Source organism: Pholcus phalangioides, unplaced genomic scaffold (genome assembly GCF_987345545.1).
Source record: "Pholcus phalangioides strain wild (caught in Gottingen) unplaced genomic scaffold, Ppha-v1.0 ptg000011l_1, whole genome shotgun sequence".
Classification (NCBI taxonomy): domain Eukaryota; kingdom Metazoa; phylum Arthropoda; class Arachnida; order Araneae; family Pholcidae; genus Pholcus; species Pholcus phalangioides.
Genome location: NW_028301604.1, coordinates 8,749,908 through 8,769,993, shown reverse-complemented (window position 1 = coordinate 8,769,993; position 20,086 = coordinate 8,749,908). Strand labels below are relative to the sequence as shown.

Below are 20,086 nucleotides of genomic sequence, written 5' to 3'. Positions count from 1 at the left end.
GGCCCACCTGTTTATATTGTTTTCTATGGGTTTTGGAAAAATGAGTAGGGGTTCTTAACCTATATGGATCGTGACCCAAGTGTGGGTCGCAAGGGCTTCCAAGATGTGTCGTATATCAAACCAAATATTCTGTTAATAAGCAATGTTTATTAAGCATTTTTATATACAAAACAGAGCCATGGGCACAAAGTTGATAGTGTTGGTGATTTTGGGTCACGGCTGAAAAGGTTAAGAACTTCTGCTCTAGAGAGTGTCTGGCTTAAGTGAGTCCCAGAGTTTTATTTTTTCTTTGATATTTGACAGAAGTTGCTTTTTTGTGTGACACAGCAGAGTGAAAGAGGTAGAAAAGGTTAAAATTGCCTGAGGCGAATTATAGAAAGGCTGCTAAAAGGAAACCCTGGAATTTTTTTTGGGTGGGCATCACACACTGCAGGCTTTTTCCATGTCATTCCAGACTATCTGAACTTTACCTGGTTTAATTTTGCCATGCCAAGTTATATTACATTATTTCTAGTAACTACAGCCACTTCTATTTTAGACCCTTTAACTGTGCTGTGTCACACAGCAAGCAACTTGCATCACCTATCAAAGGGAAAAATAAAACTGGAGATCTTGCTTAATCATAGAAAACTAAGTACTTTTAAAGGTTAATATCAATTGCAGTCTCATTTTATTAGAAATGATTTTATTGATAATGCAAATTATGTGAATTCAAAGTAGAAAATGAACAATGCAGATAACCATTTTTATACAAAAAAAATCGCATACAAATTACACAAATCTGTTTGAGGAATATAGAAATGAATAGGCCAACATGGTTTGTTGGCCATATTCATTTTTCGTGTCAGGTGATCACTTGTTTCAAGTAATAAAGTAATACTCGGTGAGTTAAAATTATTTTTTGCATTTTTAAGTCCCTGCAATTTTGATCATTTTGATGAAGTAAAAAAAAATTATCTTACGGGAATATTGGACATATTTCAACTCATTTATAACCAAAATAGAGTTCTTGAACCTTATGCGCTTTTTTCCCGGTTATTACATTGCCTACAGTATGAGACACAATTAAGACACCCCATAAATATTCACGAAAAAAACGGAAAGAGTATTTCCACAATAATGAAACTTAAGTACATATATCGATCATGTTGTTTACAATTGTGAGTGAAATTACAAGGACGTCCGAGAAATAATTTTTGATATTAATATTTTTACAAATTCTCCAGTAAGAAATTAGTGGGGCAGAAATATAAGGCATTTTCCACCAATTTTACAGTAGTGTAGCACTGCTTATGCAAATTAGTTTTTTTACCTCACTTTTGTGTGTTGGATAACAAACCAATAAAGATATTCCTTTACAACTACTTCATTAGTAGAAAAAATACCATGAGGTGCAGAGCTGTAAGAAAGTGAAATTTCGTTATTGCATGGCATCAGCGTTTTGAAAACGTACATAGCAAATAAAATTGGACGTTCTCTCGATAAGCCGTCACAAATGTTTCAAACCGAGGAATATGTGGCTTTGTTAAAAAACTATCTGGGCGCACCCCATGCTTGTCTGCCCGATCAAAGCGCAATGTTTCTGCTCTAGCAGTAAGGAGCAAAATCATCCAGAAGTATAAAATGTACTTTACAACTGCAGTGCTCACAGCGAACAATTTCAAGAGTTAAGTTCTACAATTAACATCAAATTCATGAAAATGAGGAAAACACCCATTAACTTTGAAACACTAACAGGATCGTTTGACTCTCGCAAAATGTACCATGCCTTGGACTCATCAGTGGTATTCTGTTAAGTATTCCGATGAAAAAAAATTCAATCTTGATGGTGCAGATGGTTTCCATTCATATTGGCATGATTTGAGGTCTGCAACGCAGCGATTAATAGGTGGTGGTTCAGTGATGGTTTGGGGGAGCATTTTCTGTCCAAAGTTTTTCTACCCTAAAGGATGAACTCAAAAAGCTATGTAGAACTTTTGCAAGAGCAACTTGGTATGTATAAAAAAGTTCTTTCTGGCGAATATCGCATATTCCAACACAAGATAATAATGGGGAAATATATTTTTTTAATTCCTAATATTTGGTGCAAAGTTATTTTGCACCGCCATGAAACATCTTGAAATTTTCAATATTTTTACTTTGCTTCTTGCTCCTTGTGATTTCACTAAAATTTAAGAGTGTCTTATAATTATGTCTCGAACTGTATATACGCGGTGCTTTTGGGAAGAGTAGGAGGAAACAAAATATATATCCCAAAAATTTTTTTTTTCGGAATAAGCCTTCAAAATACAGTGTTTATAAATTATTGTCAGGGCTTCATTGTCCCATAACGTTCGAATGAATAATGTGACGAAAAAAAAAAAAATGATTACAGAACTGTGAAGTGCAGCTCGAAAAAGTTTCAATAACCATTTAATTAAAGTTGAATAGTTTCCACATGGCTGCTTTTCTTGCTATATAACAGATCGAGACGGGATTCAATATCCTTCCAAGTATTTTCCAGCATTTGGGGTTTAACAGTTTTGGATCGTAATTTTGCGCTTCAAGTTGATTAAGTTAGGACACAGGTGTCTTGTAGACCAGGAATTTCAAACGTAAAAGCTCTCGCCAATCCCTTGATGGCTATGAGGCTGTTTCACTGAACCAAAACAAAATTTGAATATTTCTCTAACATACAGGGTGCTTCCCAAGGCCGTCTCGATCATGGGACTCCAGGTAAAAGGATATGTTATGGCTCGTCCTCTTAATTTACATACTTATTCTCATAAATCATAGTGCTGGATCTCGTTGTGGAGGCCCCTGGGCCGTGTCTGGTTTGGCCTAGGTTGTTCCATAAAGTTTACGTAAGTTCTTTATGTGGTTTAAGAATCCACATTCTCCTTGATGACCGAGTGGCATGGTGGTAAGATGCTCGAAAAAAGTTTAAAAAAAAACAAAACATCTTTCGACCTACAATTCATTTTACGGCCTACAATTTAATGATAAAACGGAAATATCATTTATATGACGTCTGGTGTCTTATCCGGTGCACGGAGTTGGAACCAGCTTCCGGTTTAAAAATTCAATGTAAAAAAATTCCAACAAATTACCCAAACTAATAAAACTTGAAGTGATATAGAGTAAAAAGACGGCCAGTTTTAAGATGGAGCACAATTTTCTGGAGGCTGCCAAATAATTTTTTTTGCTTGCTACGTGCTGTATAATAAGCGTTGAAAGGTCAGTGAAAGTACCTATGCGTCGAGTCTCAAAATGTACAGTACATTCATTTACATATAATAATGGTTCAAGTGGGAAATTTTTCATATGCTTTGCTTAATTTGAAAATAAAGAATAATTTGAAGAAAAAAAATTGCAGTGCGCAATGCCTTCCTTGAATTTTTCCTATGGTTCAGATGTCTTCAGTCTCTGACCGACGAGGTTGGGAGAAGAAAACCATGTATTGTACACCCACGCTGAGTTGGCCTCTGATTACGTCATGGAACGTCATGATGGGCAATTCCATTTATCTTCTTTCGGTAAAAAGGTCGCAGGGAAAAGGAGCAGGTTGGTATTTTCCGTTTGCGTCTTTTGCGCTATTTTAGCAAGTTTTTTCGTCCCCTTTCCCCCCGTTTCCCCTCCTTGGAAAATGAACCCTCCCTTCGCGCGTCAAGGTCAGAGGCCAATTCAGTATGGGCGTGCAATACTAGGATTACTGTTTCTCGGTAGTTTACTCATTCAAATGGTCTGATTTTTTTCAAACGGTAGTATTCCCCGAAATTCTCGATAAGAGCAGCTTTACTAGTATCAATAATAAAAGAAAGTACTTTACTTTTAAAGTTCTCTGGGTTTCGGGATTTTTGAGGGTTCCGTGACATTTGTTTCCGTGGAAGTCCTAAAAAAGCTCTCACGGAGCTTTAGAGTTCCTCGGAACACTAGTTGAAAATCTATGTTTCAGACAATGTCATTGACAGATTCCAACATGAAAAAGTCAAGCAGCGGGATATTTGGTGATCTTTGGAGACCATGGGATTGGTCCAAATTATATAACTTCCATATTCTCTGAAGAAATCACTATCATAATTTTGGCTTCATAATGCAATGCCACCATGACTGCAATAATGCCAGATAAAACTTCTTGAGTTGCACTTCACGGTTCTGCAATAATTTTTTTTATTCGAAAGTTATGGGACAATGAAACCCCAATAATAATCTGTTTCTTTGTCTTTTCATTTCTCTGTAACTTCCTTCTGAAGACAGTAATGTGATGAAGTAGCAACTTTGAGACACTCTGCTTCAAGTTTCGTTTTCTTGTGGACCTTGGTCAGATGTCGATACACTCCCCATAGTTGAACAAATGTTGTTTTGCAGAGTGGGCACTTATAGCGTTTTCTCTTCATGGCATGAATGGTAGTCATGTGGAAGTATAAAGTTTTGAGGGAAGTGTAGTTTATTTTGCATCTCAAACATCGCAAATGCTGAATGCTGCAATCATTTCGATTTTGGAGAACTTTTTCTCGACTTATAACTCTCGATGGTTTCTTTTTACTGCTCATCGAAATGAACGCCGAAATTTCCTCTCCATTTCTTTGTTCATCAGTATATGAACTGTTACTGAGTTTCGAGTATTCATAGTCTGGTGAATGTCTAGGGGATACCATTGTTTGTACAATCTTTTAAATTTGCTAAATGTTCATGAAAGCTCTGTGCAATGAAATGGCGAAACATATGTGGCATGTTAAATCTAGTTCTTTTCAGAGAGGTGAATGTTTCTCTTCTCGGAACTTGTAGTTTGTAGCTTTCAATTGATTTTGTGTTCCTGATTTTACATTGATGACCATACTTCATTGCATAATCTATAGTAATGATTTTCCTAAAATAAGAACAAAATAGTAGAACGGATGTGAACGTTAATATTTTGAATAAAAATAATAATGATTTTTTTAGCATTATTTTTTAAAACTTTTTTCCTTACGAAATTAAAAATAGATTTATCCGAAAGGAGAAGTAAGTCAATGAAGTATATACCATAATTTTTTCTTTCAGATACAGTATAAATTATTTAATTTAGTCTAGGAATAATCACATTGCGAATGATCATGTTTCAAATCGTCATGATTTTTATTTATTTCTGTTCTTATTATAATCGCGTAATGGTTGCATTCTTGCAAGCGTGTAGTTGACGAGCTAACCTCCGACAATGTGAGTCTGGATTCGAATTGCGGCTGGGGTAGTAGTGCTTTCGACTAGAAATTCAGAATCGGCTCTAAACTCAAGTTTTGGTCTTTTTATACACATTATCAAGGTGTATATAAAATGACAGCGGTGTGTGTAAAAAAGTAAAGTGAAGGTGAATATAGGACCAGTACTTGTCAAGTGTTTAACAATTGTTAAAATTGTAAACGTTTGCCTAAATGTGCCATTTCTTAATAAAACGCCCTCTGGTGGCGACATGTGTAACTAATGTTTTTTCCCCCGAAACAAATTTCCATCACTTCATGAAGTTCTCCACAAAATTTCACAATTTTCTGATGACTCGTTTCGCCCATAGGTTACTTTAAATAGGGTCTTTTAATTATGGACGCCCTGTATATACAAGGTGATTAATTAAGTTCTTTGGCCGCAAATTACTGGCGAACCGTTGATCCTAGAGGCATATTTCCATTTAAGAACAAGTATTCTAATAATGTGTAAACCTCAGATATGTCATTCATATTTCAAGAGATTGTATAGTTATTAAAATACAAAAATTAATTTTTATTTGGTCAGCCTGTTCTAAAAAAAGGTGTTGCCCTCTCCTGAGATCAACAAAAAAAAATTCCACTTTTGTAAGTGCAATATTCGCTGAGATATTTTTGAATTCGAAAAAATTGCTCAAAGAAGGGAAAGAAAAGCATAATGAGCTTGTGCGTTCGTTTATGCGGTTCTTTCTCTCATTTGCAGCAATTTTTTAAATTCAAATACCTCAACGAATATTGCACCTAGAAGTGTGGATTTTTTTTGTTGGCCTCAGGAAAGACAGGATAACAACTTTCTATATATATAATTGGGATTTTTTAGACCAGGATGACCAAATAACTATTTTACTTTAACTTTTTTTATTTCAATAACTATACAACCCCTTGCAATATGAATGACACATCTGAGGTCTAAACGGTATTTGGTAATTTTTTTATTGGGAGTATGCCTCTTGAATCAACGATTCGCCAGTAATTTGTGGCCCAAAAACTTAAACGTTCATCCTGTTTATATGCATGCACGTATTACTGTTACCTCTTTCAAATTCTTTCGGTACCTTATTTAAGTTTACGAGCTTCCTCAAAATTATGAATAGCTTTCTTCACTGATGAGTTATATGATACGCATAAGCTGAGAGTGAAATGCATTTGCGTGAATTACGAAAACGAGGTCAGTGCGTCGGAGTAAACGCTGATTGAAGCTAAAGACCGTAGAATATAATAATTTGCTTCAAGCGGCTGTTCCCAAAGTGAGTTTTCGATTTCAGTTGCTTGTAGTAGTAGGATAGTAATTTCAATCTTAGCCGTGTTTATAAGGGGTAAGGTAAGTTACAACACAAAGTTTAAGCAAGATGTCACACAGTTAAGTGTGCGTATGTATATATATGCTACGGTAAGTGTGATAAATGATAAATCGGTAATTATATATGTAATAACTAGGGATACGTAAATTTCGCAGAAAAAAATCCGAAATTTCGCAAAGTTTTTTTAAAAATCATAAATTTTGCATTTATTCGCAAAAAAAATTCAGGTCAGAAATTTTGTATTTGTTCACAAAAAATAAAAATTTAAAAAAATAAAATAAAATGTATTAAAAAATAGCATATCACATAGACCCTCGGCTAAAATGTTTTTCTGAGGCTCTCTGTCCCTTTGCTAGAAATGCTTACTCTCGATAATTTGAACCAGATCTCATTTTCATGAGGCCCCTCTGCACTTGAGGTTTCTGGGCCGTGCTCGAGCGGACCCATGCATTAAGACGACATTGGTTGGATGTCATGTGTGAAGTAAATTTATTTTAACTCTTTTCTGCTGCTGCGTCTTCAGCAGAATACTATGCCTTTCATCAATTCCAACATACAGTAGAATCTCGTTTATCCGACCTTCCGTATTATCCCACGTCCCACCGCAAAAAAAAAAAAAAAAAAAAAAAAATCAAGCACCAACTGTTGATCTTTCAGAATTTCACATAACGACGGAGTTAAGGCTCTAGAAACTGCAATTAAATACATTGAGCAACAAGAAGTTACAGGAATCGACATAATCACGCTGCAAAGATGGCGAGATTTGGCAGCAAAGAAACGGCACTTGTCAGGAGAAAACAGACTACGATCAAAAATTTTTATAAATCATCACAGGACTGAACTTTTTTAAGTACTGTATTTGACTTCAAAACAGTACTGCAACCGATTATTCTGCAACCGTAAGTTCATTTTCTCACTTAATTTTTTTCTGTTTTTTTGCTGTAAACATGATTATTAGGTTCGTAATGTGCAAAATTATAACATAGTTTGACGTTTATTAGGTTTTTCCTTAACACCTCCGTATTATCCGACGTTCTGCAGGCCCGTTTATGTCGGATAAGCGAGACTCCGCTGTACTCATTTGCCAATTTTTTTTCCGTAAAAATACCCTTGAAATTTGAGCCCTAAAGATTTCAAATCTACTAATGTGCTCCACAAAACATGTGCAAATGGAAAGTTTGATTTTTCAAATTGTCGCTTAGCATAATTTTCCTACAGAAACGAAAGTCAACTGAACCCGTATTTTAGGTGCTAGAAAATTTCATTGTCAAAGCTTAAGAAACTTACGCTTCATAGTTATTGAGAAAAGTAGCAGTATATGATATTTGCTCAGATGGATGACACCTTTGAACCACGAATTCTGCTTCGTTACTACAGGCGCCAATTTTGTTGCCAGTAATAGCCTACTTATACAGTCATAGTGGTAGCTTAAATACGCACTGCTCATTTATTTTTCTTGAGTGCAAAAAAGGTTATCTTCGTCTTTTCCACAACAGAATTAAATTCTTTGAATTTTTTAATGAATGCGTCACCCACAACATTCACTTTATGCGCCCAGCATTGGTGGTAGTGAAAAATGTTACCAAGAAGTCTTTTTAATAATTTGAAGCACGCAGTCATGTAACGCGCTGAGTCTGATACTAGATAATTTATTTTCGTATTTAGTTTCGAATTCTGTTAAGCTGTCAATTATAGTTTGGAAACACACGGAAGAATTAACGATAAAATTTAAATTATCGACATTTCGCAGAAAAGTAGTAAAAATTCAAATTTTTACATATTTATTCGTCAAAATTGGCAAATTTCGCATTTATCGCATTTATTTCGTGAATTTCGCATTTATCGCATTTATTTCGTGAATTTCGCATTTATCGCATTTATTTCGTGAATTTCGCATTTATCGCATTTATTTCGTGAATTTCGCATTTATCGCGGTTACGAAATAACCGCATACTTACCAATCGTCTTAGTAAGTTTGATAAATTTATCACTTTTACCGGCTAATATACCCAAGAGTCGTTGGTAAATTTGATAAATACTGAACACATTATCACTTTTACCGGCGATTATGCATAATAAGCAAGTATCATTGGCAAATTTGATAAATACTTGAAATTTATCACTTTTACCGGCGATTATGCATAATAACCAAGTATCATTGGCAAATTTGATAAATACTTGAAATTTATCGCTTTTATCATTGATTATGCATAATACCCTAATGTAATTGGTGAATTTGATAAATATGAAAAAATTCCAAATGAGTCTAATGTGCGCGATGTATATATAGTCGGACAACAATATAATGATAGCAAATTTTGTGATTGTACTCCGATATAATGATACAATACATGTACGAATTAGCATGTATAGTATATCATATAGTACGATTTATCATGTTTACCAACGACGTCACGTTTGGGTGATGCGCATAATCGCCGGTAAAAGGGATTAATTTAGGAAAATTTATCAAATTTACCAACGACGCTTGGGTATTATTCATAATCGCCGGTAAACGTGGTAAATTTAGGGGAAATTTATGAAACTTACCAAAATGCCCGGCGATCACGCATAACAACCGATTATTATACATAATGACCACATTTATCACATTTACCGTGACATATACATATATTGATGAGTCCTATTTGTGATTATATTTATTTTTCTGTCACTGACTTTAGTACATGAAAAAAATCCTGTTGTTTTAACTTCACGGATCATAAATTTAACCACTTTACGATCAAGGACGTAATATTGCGTCCAAATGCCAGCGGAATAAATTCAAACAAGTTCTCTCCATTTTGTTTCCTCTCTCATCATCATCACGAAGATTTGTTGTAACCCAATAATTAGTTTTCTTCTTCGTTTTCTCTATACCCTGATAGTGATATTTTTTCCACATATGATGTATCTTTCTATTATATATACACATAAGAGGGAAAGAGAACAAGTAGGGTTACGGTGAAAAGAGAAATTTACTTTATACCTACTCTCTTATCTACTATACTGTTTTACCCTTTCTTGTTATTTTCCTTTCCTTTCTCTTTTACTTTTTTTCCTTCTCCTTTTTCTAACGTGTGGTTAGGTTAAGAAAAGGTTACCATATTTATCGCTTATTCGTCAAATAGAGGTCAATCCGTTGCATATCTCTTGTAAGCGAAGGGGTTAAAAGTGAAGGCGAAAAACTTTATTTACAGTAACGCTGTGTAAATATACAGGGTGCACAGTAATGTTCTTATATATATTACTTCGCATCTTTATTTATTTCGCGGTTCAAAACGTGCTTAGACATTGAAAAAAACAACAACAAAAAACTAGATTTACTTTAATGTTGTTTTTTAGTAGTTGGTTGTTAACCTAGCAAATTTTTTTAGTGTTAATACAGTAACCTTAGCGATGAAATTCATAATACATGTGTCAAAAATTAAATACCTCAACTAAACAGGCTCGAAAATATGAAACATTTTTTGTTGGACTCCTTATTAGCAGGATAAAAAGTTTTTAACTGGAAGTTTCAAGGGAAGGATAGCGGGATCGTATAAAAATTAAAATTTCGTATTCAATGCCTATACAGCTCCTCGATAAATAAATCACATATGAAACCGACACGCAATGCCAATGCTTTTTCTAATTGAAAGTATCTCTAAAATCATTAGTTCAAAAGTTAAAGGGGGTGTATAAAGACTTTACTATGCACCCTGTACATGCCATATACAGTCTATAAATAAAAAAAAGTCTTTTCAGAATGTTTCAGAACATAAATTTTTTAGGGAAGAAATCAATTTCTACATACCGAATGAAAGGGATTTGTTTTTGTTGAATTGCTATCCAGCCAGGCGACAGTTTGGACAAGTTCCATCTCCCATCTTGTGGATAAAATTCTTGCCGAATGTCACTATTGGAAGTTAAAAATTTATTGATAAAATATATATATCGCCGACAAGAGAAAAATAAGAAAACAAACCATCTCCTCTCGCTCATTTCGCTTCAGATACTCTATCTTAGACACGAAAATAAAAAAATAATAAAAAGTAATATATAATTGAAAATGCGTTTGAATATTACGTAAAGTTAACTTTATTTTACACACCAGAGAAACTCATTTTTCACTTAATTTTAATTTTTTTCTTGTAAAAGAGAAATAGATTTTATTCGTACGAAGGTTTTTAACAGCTGGCTCATGCGAAGGTGAATTTAAGAAAGAAAGAAATTTCAACTATCCTTGCCGGAAATTGAACCCACGTCCTCTCACTTGCCGGGTGAGAGCACTAGACTACAAAGGCAACGAATTTCAATCTTTTCTTATAGCTTGTGTGCACTGAACGGGACCTTACATGGACGGTCGGACCTAGCTCAGACGAGATCATGATTGCTGACACTATCACCAGATGGCAACTTATCCAAGGATGAGGTAACTCTCTGCTATCCATACGAAGGTTTTTAACAGTTGGCTGATGCGAAGATGAATTTAGGAAAGAAATTCATTCACGAAATTCATTCGTGTTTTTTTAAATTACTAACCAGATAGAAATCATATATAGCAACTTTATGCATGATATATTCTAGTCAAATTCAACCAGAATATTTTTGGGATGATTAATGTTGATTTAATCAAGTTCTAGTAATATTGTCTTGGTTATCTATCTTCAATACAGTGTGAGAGTGGCGTGATAATGTATCTTAGCTTTATTTTCCTACTTCTATTATTCTCCGGGAACGAATAATATATATATATATATATATATATATATATATATATTTGATGATTTCTTATATGTTCTTTTATGATACTTAAAGTGGAGAATAATAATACTTATGTACAGTGATATTTCGGCTAACGAATACCTCGGCTTACGAATTTTTTGGCTAACAAAGATTTTTTTCGTGATTTTTCTGCCTCGTCAACGAATACAGATTCGACTAGTGAACATTTTCGTTGATATCGATGCACGTGCTTACATAACACAACCGCGTAGTGAGCTGAATTAACTCATGTCCAACTCGGAATCTTTTTCCATAGACCTACACTTCTCTTTCTAAAAGTTCTCGAATCATTTCATGTAGAATGAGAATTCAGCTGCTATAATGTTTTTTAAAAAAAAGGAGTCTATGTTTTCAGAGCATGAGTTCTTTCAGTGTAAAGACTCTTTAGCACCAAACTGAACAGTCTGGACATTCTAGAAGCTTATCTTTTCCATCTGCATGTATCAGACATAGAAATGAGTTGACCAAATCACAAGTGAATAGGGACACCTTCGAACTCGACTGCGTTGTGTAAACATCAGTTTTAGTAGACTGAAGATTTGGTTGTGAACATAGTGTAAACTAAAATACAAATACAAATACAACGCCACAACAGGCGAAATGCCCAACGAGATGGATGAGAAAAAGTTGCCCATAACAAATATGGATGTCATATGCTTCAAAATTACAGCACCCCTAATTAATAAAAAAGGAATTACAACTAGAAACAGTATATATATACATGATAAAATATTATACAATACCCATAAAGAATACTTATAGTTGTCTTATTCTAAGTATGGATAGGTTCTCGATTTACCCCAACACAATGCTTATCGTATTTCTTTTTAAACGTGTCAATTGTAAAAATTTCATCTCTGCCCCTACTAGGATTCGAACCCAGGTTCCTTGAATGCCGATCGAGTGCTGTACCATCTAAGCTATAGTCACTTTTTTTCAACAAACCTCCATGGCATGATTGTCAGAACCCATTGGGCTTCCGTGATGGGGAGACCAAAAAAGCCATGATTTTTTGGGATAAAATTCAGTGAAGGAACTTATCGGAAAAAAATTTGAAAATCAATTCATAAAAAAAAAAATCTGTGATCTTCTCTCTTGGTTTGTAACCTTTTGGCTTCAGTGACCTTTTTCTAATTTTGTGACTGTCACATGATGGTAGATATCCTGCATCATCATGAGATGTCATAATAATCCCCCAAAGCAGAATATGCCGAAGTCTGCGACGTACACGTCGCAAGACCAATCAGTGCTGCTACAGAATAATCTGGAAAAATTTTAAGAAAAATGTAGAAAACATTATTATGGGAATTTTTACAGCAGAACATTTCCAGTCAGTCAAGGGCTCATTACAGAACAATGCAAACATTCTGCTTTGGGGCTAACCAACACTGGGAAATCATAAGAAGAAAATGAACTCATACACAGACGATGCGCCCTGAGAGAAACTCTATTTTTTAATTAGTGATTGTAGCAATCAGTTTGAAGCATTCATTTCTGACGGTCAAAGGTTAACTGAAATGCTGAAAGATGCAAACTAAAAGATCTTCGGTATCTCCTGTAAATTCTCATTTATCTAATTTTGAAGCTGTTTTTTTTTAGCCTTCGGTCAGTATTTGTCTTTTTTAAAGTTCTCCTTGATGTTTTTAAAAAAAAAACAACTTATATTTAAATTTTGGGCAGTGCCTGTGTGTATGTGTGTGGAACGAATTAAATTATTTTCTATAGAAACATATAGGAAATCAAGTTTCGACTGGCGAAGATTTCGGTTAACGGACGTGATTCCGTAATGAATTATTTTCGTTAGGTATCACTGTATTGTATTAGAATTAACTTGAAAATTTATTAGTTTTAAATTAATAAATTTTTAATTTATTAATTTAATGAAGCGTATTAGAATTCAGAATAATTTTAATTAGGCATACAAGAATATTTCTCCCAAATATAAATTACGTAAATTTGTTTCATATGTGACATTGCCCAATTTTATATAAACGATACATACTCCGATACTTCAATTTTTAAATCTTATAAATAAAACAGCTAAATATTTCAGTATATTTATAAATACTGTCGATTCATGAGCTCATTATAAAATTACTCTTAATTATTTAAGTAACCGATAAGTGCATTATTTCTTAATATTTCGCCTCTTTAGATAGAAAATGTTATTTATTTAGGTACATGAAAAAATCAACAACTCACATTTTCGAAGTACAGACTGCAGAATAATGTGGACGACTTATAGGACTTTTAGACTACGTTTGTCGGGGCTAATGCACCTGTGGGATACATTTATATAGCCCATGGGGGAATGTAGGTATTCTGTGCTTACCTCTTTCCTTTCACATCAACATCTGGTCGGAGGACTGTGGATGCGACTCGTTATACAATTATATATATAAAAAATAGTGAAATCGAGGATCGAAGTTGTGTGTGAGCAGACAATTCAAACGAAAACGATCAGATCGAATAGAAAAAAAAAAGAACCAGACCCCGGCTGTGTGCGTTCAAGTGGAATCCTTCGCCCTATTGACAGGAATCGAAATAAATATAATAGGGCAAGAGTTCAGATTAACAAAAAAGTGAACTTTGAGAGTTTTCTCCCCTACAAGCAAAGGGTTGAAATACTCTATCATTGGAAGCGAAGGGTATTTCAAAGTGGGCTCCAAAAAGGGTAAACGGTCATATGCATGCGTTTACAGAATTTTTTCATGTTTGGAATTTTCAACGGGGTTAAATAAAAGAAAAAAAGAACTCTCTTGATAGCGCATCAGATGCCTAGAGTGGTACACTCGAATGGTCAGTACCCTTTTCGTTCTAGGGTGAAGGGCGCCAGAGTTCATATCGAGGAGATAACTGCGTCATGAATATTACCTTTAAACATTTTTAAATACTGAATTAAGGTCACGATGAACATCTGGTTTGTCGAAATATCGACGGTAACATAACGGCACAAAATATAATTTGAATATTCAATAATCTGGGTTAAAACTTGATTATATGAATCAGAAATTTTAGGGGAAAAAGATTTTTTTTCATTCCCACAAATAACTGTTTCATTTTACTTCTCAGAAAAATGTTTGCCTAAACGCGTTTCAATTAGTAGAAATTTATTTTTAAAATGGCAGCTTTAATTTTGACAAGTAAAACATGATAATCACATTCTGTTTGTTTAAAGATTAGATGATCTAATGAATGCTTAATAATTCCCATCGCATTCCGTACAGTACGAAACAATAGCGAAGTAATCCGAAAATGCTTTAAGCGGGTTGAACATTAATTGAATTTTGTAGTGTAATTACTTTTCATTATCCACTTGTGGTACAGGAGAATCTGAGACATTAGAATTTTATCGAGTCGAAGACAAAATATTCATCGTTTCAAGGAAAAAAAAAACAGCGTTTAGAAATTTAAAATCTCAGATGATTAAAACAAATATACTGTTATTTGATCAATGAAATCCTATCAAGGTTACTACATTCTTCGTATCAAGAAAAAATAAAATTATTTAAACAAAATTAATAGCCACTACCAAAGTTTTGTCTTACGTAGTGAAAGTAATAATGATAGTCAATTTTCTTAATACCTGATCAGAACAAATTTTTGGAATTTCATTATTCCTGTTTTTTAAAAAAACGAATGTTTGAAGCTGATCATTATGTTAAAAGAAATAAATTACTAATATGTATGTACATCGTGCGTTAAATTAGGTAGACTTTATTACTGAAAAGAGAAGAAAAACAAAAATAAAATAATGCTATAAAAAAAGGTGGGATAGTTAATATTGCCTTAGGTAGTTGGGATGAAGCAAGAGAAGCCACAAACAGCGTTTCAAGCGCGAATAATGAATACGCTCAGTTGAAGCGGAAGCAATTTGTAGAGATGAGAAGCGTCTGCAGCATATCACATTCTATAGTTTCTTATGCGATTTCCACGGTATTAGCTTCTATTTCCCGTGAAATAAAGACGATTTTTTTTCCGACACACACACACACGGCTAACAAATTGTAAAGTTTTACCGCTGTAAGCTATATAAGTCGTAACGTGGACAGCGTTTTTATATACTTCGATCTGCTTTGCGTAAATAAAGTGGAGTAAATCGAAAAAGAGAACATCTTGCGGAAAGAAAACAGTATGTATTATTTTAAAACAGCGAAATTTTTTTTTAAATACTGCAGTTATTATATGAGCTTTTTTGATATCCTCAGACTGGAATTTTACTAGAAACAAACCATTGCAACCATACTCATCGGTTTGCAGCCATCATGAACATAAATATTGATGAATACGGAATAAATAGAACTTTATGTATGCTTTTAAAAAAATAAATATAAAGAGTTTATTTAGGAATAATCTTTGTTAAAAAAATAATGGAAAGCTATACCGAATATATACCGAAGCCATATATTGGGAAAAGAAATCATGAAAACCAATTTCTGTTTCAGATGAACAAACATCTAGTGTGTTAGGTACATGACTGTTTGGTCTGGATTTTTTTTAATTGCAAAAATAAAACTTATGTAACAACCAATGTATTCGTAATTTAGAAGTAGAAGAATTTTCCATAAAAATTAAATTTAATACTTATATAATAGAAAAAAAAAACGAAAAATATATCAGTATTTTTATTCATTTCCGGATAATTCTTTCAGTTTTGGTTTTAAACTGAATCAAGTTTTTGCTGAAAGTGAATATTATAATTGTTATTGTACTGTGTATACGGTATAAACTTGTTATACGTATGCTCGATAAAAAATAGGCATCCAATTCTATGTTAATTTGCATAGTTAGTAGGATTACATCTTATTTGGACGACCAAAAAATATAGCAATACCAATACCTGCATCCCTACGTTAATAAAATCACGGCACGCAAACAGCTAAGATCTAAAGCTCTCACCACGATGTTTGAGCACAGCACCATCGTGAAGGAGTTCAATCGAATACAGATAATCGACTTTGATTTCTAGACTGTGAACTCAATTCTGCAATTCATGTATTCTAGAAGCGTAAACCCAATAGATTCAACTCTAGTTCTAGAGCTGCTGAAAAATGTGATGTGGACGATATTTGAAAAGATTTTGTTCTATTTACTTGCTGTCTAACTTGGAAGAAAATGACGTAGTAAAGATTCTTTTATACGCTGAACATGTTCAATGCTCGAAATTTTGTAATACTACGGACATCTTAGAAAGATTTTAATATGTATTTTATGTATAATTCATTTCTGACATTATGCGTTTTCTGAATGATAAATTACGTACATATTTTTGCATATTACGAAAATTTCTTAGCACAAATTTGTTTTAAATAAATCATTGAGAGAGATTGTGTAGCAAGAGCCCCAGATGGAAAGTCAATACTACCAAAGACAAAAATTCTTAGTTTTTTAGATGAGATCAGATTGAGTATTTGATTTACTTATGAATATGAACGTTCCATCGAATGTTTAATCCTCCATGGTTCAATTCCATAAAAACGCATTGAAAAAATTTTTTTTTTTTTGCAAAAACGGATGTAAATTGGTGCTGTTAGCATATTTTTAATTGAAACAGCACGCATTAATTAGAGTGGATTCTTTAATTTGGCAAAATAGTTAAATCGAGGATAAAATATACAGGTTTTCCCCTTAATTCTAATATTATCTATAAACAGATTAAATCTTACTTCGCAAAGTTGATTAGTTTTTACCTTGAATTTTATTTCCAATTCTCTCAGTTTGTGCAATTTTATAAATCCCTGAACGTTGAAAATATTTCAGCAACCCCTGGAAAATGACACCGACAAGGAATAAACTCTTTCTAAATAAAAAAAATTATTGTACATACAGCCACATTTTGTATTGAAATGACAATAAAAGCTGTATTTTCAAAAATACAAAAAAAAAATTGAGAAAAGAAATAGATATAATGGGTATTTTTGACCATGTATTTATCATGTATATTAAAATATACACAGGACCATGGAGGGTTAATAAAAACTCCATGAAAACTCCAGACTTAATGTCACTTCCAAGCTTCATTCAAATTGAAAAAAAAAAACATTGGCTATATGTAACAACTCTCAAAAACAGAGTTAGAATTTTTTATGTAATTTTTATCAAATTTTAATTCAATCACAAGAATATAATTCATCAATCTATCCATTAATTATTAATTAATTGTAATATACATTACTTTGTAAATTTTTTTACGAGAATTCTAAGTTACGATAAATAGTGATGAATTGGGTTATGTAGAGGTTGTGTGTGTGTGTGTGATCAATTTTTGTCGTTTACGAATGAAGATTCCGGACGGATTTATTGATGAAAGAAGTGGTGTGTACTTTGGAAAGGTTAAGCGCTGATAGGTGCTGCTATTGGAATATTTTCATTTTCCGGGCCATCCGTTGTTGGGAAAAAAATCTCGTTACAGAATTGATTGAGGTTTTTCTCTTTTGGAGAAGCCCGAAAAAAAAAAAAATTCTTTTGGCACATAAACATAAAAGAATATAGTGTATATATTCTTTTTTTCATTCGTAATGGCTGAGAAGTTCACTCGGTTCGGTTGATTTAAGTTCCTTCTCACCAAAGCCGAGTGAGATAAATTGATGATCCCATTAGATTAATGGGAATTCTGGATAAAAAGGATAAGTAAAATAATCGTTCGTTTTCGTCCAAACTTGATGAGTTGTACTCCCTCTCTCTCTCTTTTTTGGGCTTTGCAACCTTGAACAGATGTGATATCAGTGACTTCTGATGGAAAAGTTTTCTGTTTATAGTTTGTATTATTTTTACAAGAATTCATATACTATCCTAAATCATCTTTAACTACAATAACGTGGTTTCCGAGATTTTTCTCTCTTGGGCGAAATTTAAAGTAAAACTAAAAAAAAGCTGAGAAAAATAAACAAGCTAAGACAGTATTTATAAAAGGTCAATAACGAGAGAAACGTCAGAAATAATATGGAAGACATTTACCTTTAAAAACATCAATATTGGAAATCACTGTTAAATTGATGAAATCGGGTGAATGATGAAACCATAAATTTTTAGCTACTATGGGCTAACTGTTTTGACAAATGTGATGAGAACTAAATGGTAACTAGATAATACATAAATTTGATAACTTATTAACGCGTACGTGCATAATGCAATTTTGTCTATTTCATAAAAATAAAATCTTTGTATTATTTATTTATCCATTTTTTAAAGTTATGTTATAAATAATTTTCATTGTCGTCGATAATGGTTGCGGAACACCAAGACTCCTTTTTCCCGAGATCCTACTTATGTAGAATTATAACAGAGATAACGGCTAAATGTCCAAACAAATTCCAATGAACCCATGAATTAAAGTCACATATTTTTGGCATGTGTTTACAATCATAAACTCATGGAAAATTTATTATGCACTTATCTAGGGCTTTAATTTAGAGTAAAATAATCAAATCAAGTCAAATTTGAAGAAACTGTAATGTCTGATTGTGCCTGATCGACTCACTACGAAACAAAAATTCAATTGAACTACGAACTTCATTAAGAACACAAATGTTCATGAAATTTTAGGAAGACTATGTTTAATGTCATAGTAGAATGATAGGGAACACCATCGAAATATTTCCATGTAAAGAAATAAATGTGGCAATTTTTATTTTTTTGTCATTAAGCAAATTTCACTCACCCATGTAAATGATTGTAAAACTTTCTCGTTCCCTTCTCGTTTGGAAAATAAAAGCCGTATACAGTAGAAGGCAGTTTATAATTTCTAATTTCGTGCCACATTCAACGTCATGTGTAAGGATCATAATGAATACGCAAATACGGGCATCCAATTTTCTCGAAATCATTTGAAGTTGAATCATTGAAGTTCTAACCAGTTTTGGGGGAATGTTTTATTGATTGGAAGAATAATATTGTGTGAGAACTGAATATGGATGGACGAATTGTTTGAAGATTTCCTAATTCTCCCCCATGGTAAATACTGTTAATCAGTAAAATCCAAATTCCTCACATTTCTTGTACTTCAAAACCTAAAGGACACATGGATATTGAATTATTAATTTTTTTGAATGAGTAATTTTAATTATCATACAGACTTTTGAGGAAATAAAAATACATGCCTCAATCATTTCATTTTTTCTCTTTTGCAAATTAAATTAGTGGCAATGGTTTTGTTAAGAGAACTTGCATGTTTAACTAACGGAGAAACAGATTAATTTAGGTTGCCATTTTTCATAACTAGCCTATAATGTACGAGATGATGATAGAGTTACTTCATTTTGTTCAATTATAGTCAAAATATGGTAGCACATTCCGCCTTTAGTTAAAAATGTATCATTTATTATACTGGATATTTTTTTTTTGTAGTTACTGTTTATTTTGGTTCAAATATTTTATAAAATGGAGACATAGAACATGTTACCGATATGATCGTAACGTAAAAATCATTCGTGATTACTACGAGTGATTGATAAGTAAAAAAAAACAAGCATTTTTAGGAACTGTTAAATAACGAAAAAAGAGTTAGCATGTATGTAACTTGTATGGTCAAGTGGAAATCAATGGAAAATCAATAAAAATTTTAAATTTTTATCAGAAGTTTTTCATGCCATGTTTGACTCATCAATAGTAATCATTAATAGTTTAAGAAATATAAAGATCTATTAAAATATTCATATACAACTTCAAATATTCTCACAACCAAAAACCACAAAAACCGAGATGCATTATTAAATGAAATACGACGATAAATCATTCAATCATAACACTTCACTCATAGTTAGAAAAAACTGGTGGCAGATGGCAGCACTACACATAACAAAC

The 20,086-nt window shown here is 33.0% G+C and overlaps 1 long non-coding RNA gene across 1 annotated transcript; it reads right to left on the bottom strand.

The window, feature by feature from the left end:
• Window positions 1–675: 675 nt before the first annotated feature.
• LOC149080018 (uncharacterized) lies at window positions 676–13,577 on the bottom strand. Its single transcript, XR_016193490.1, has 3 exons — window positions 13,487–13,577; window positions 10,314–10,415; window positions 676–4,849 (listed from the first exon to the last, which is right to left on the bottom strand). It is a non-coding gene; the product is annotated as an uncharacterized LOC149080018 (long non-coding RNA).
• Between the last annotated feature and the right edge of the window lie 6,509 nt (window positions 13,578–20,086).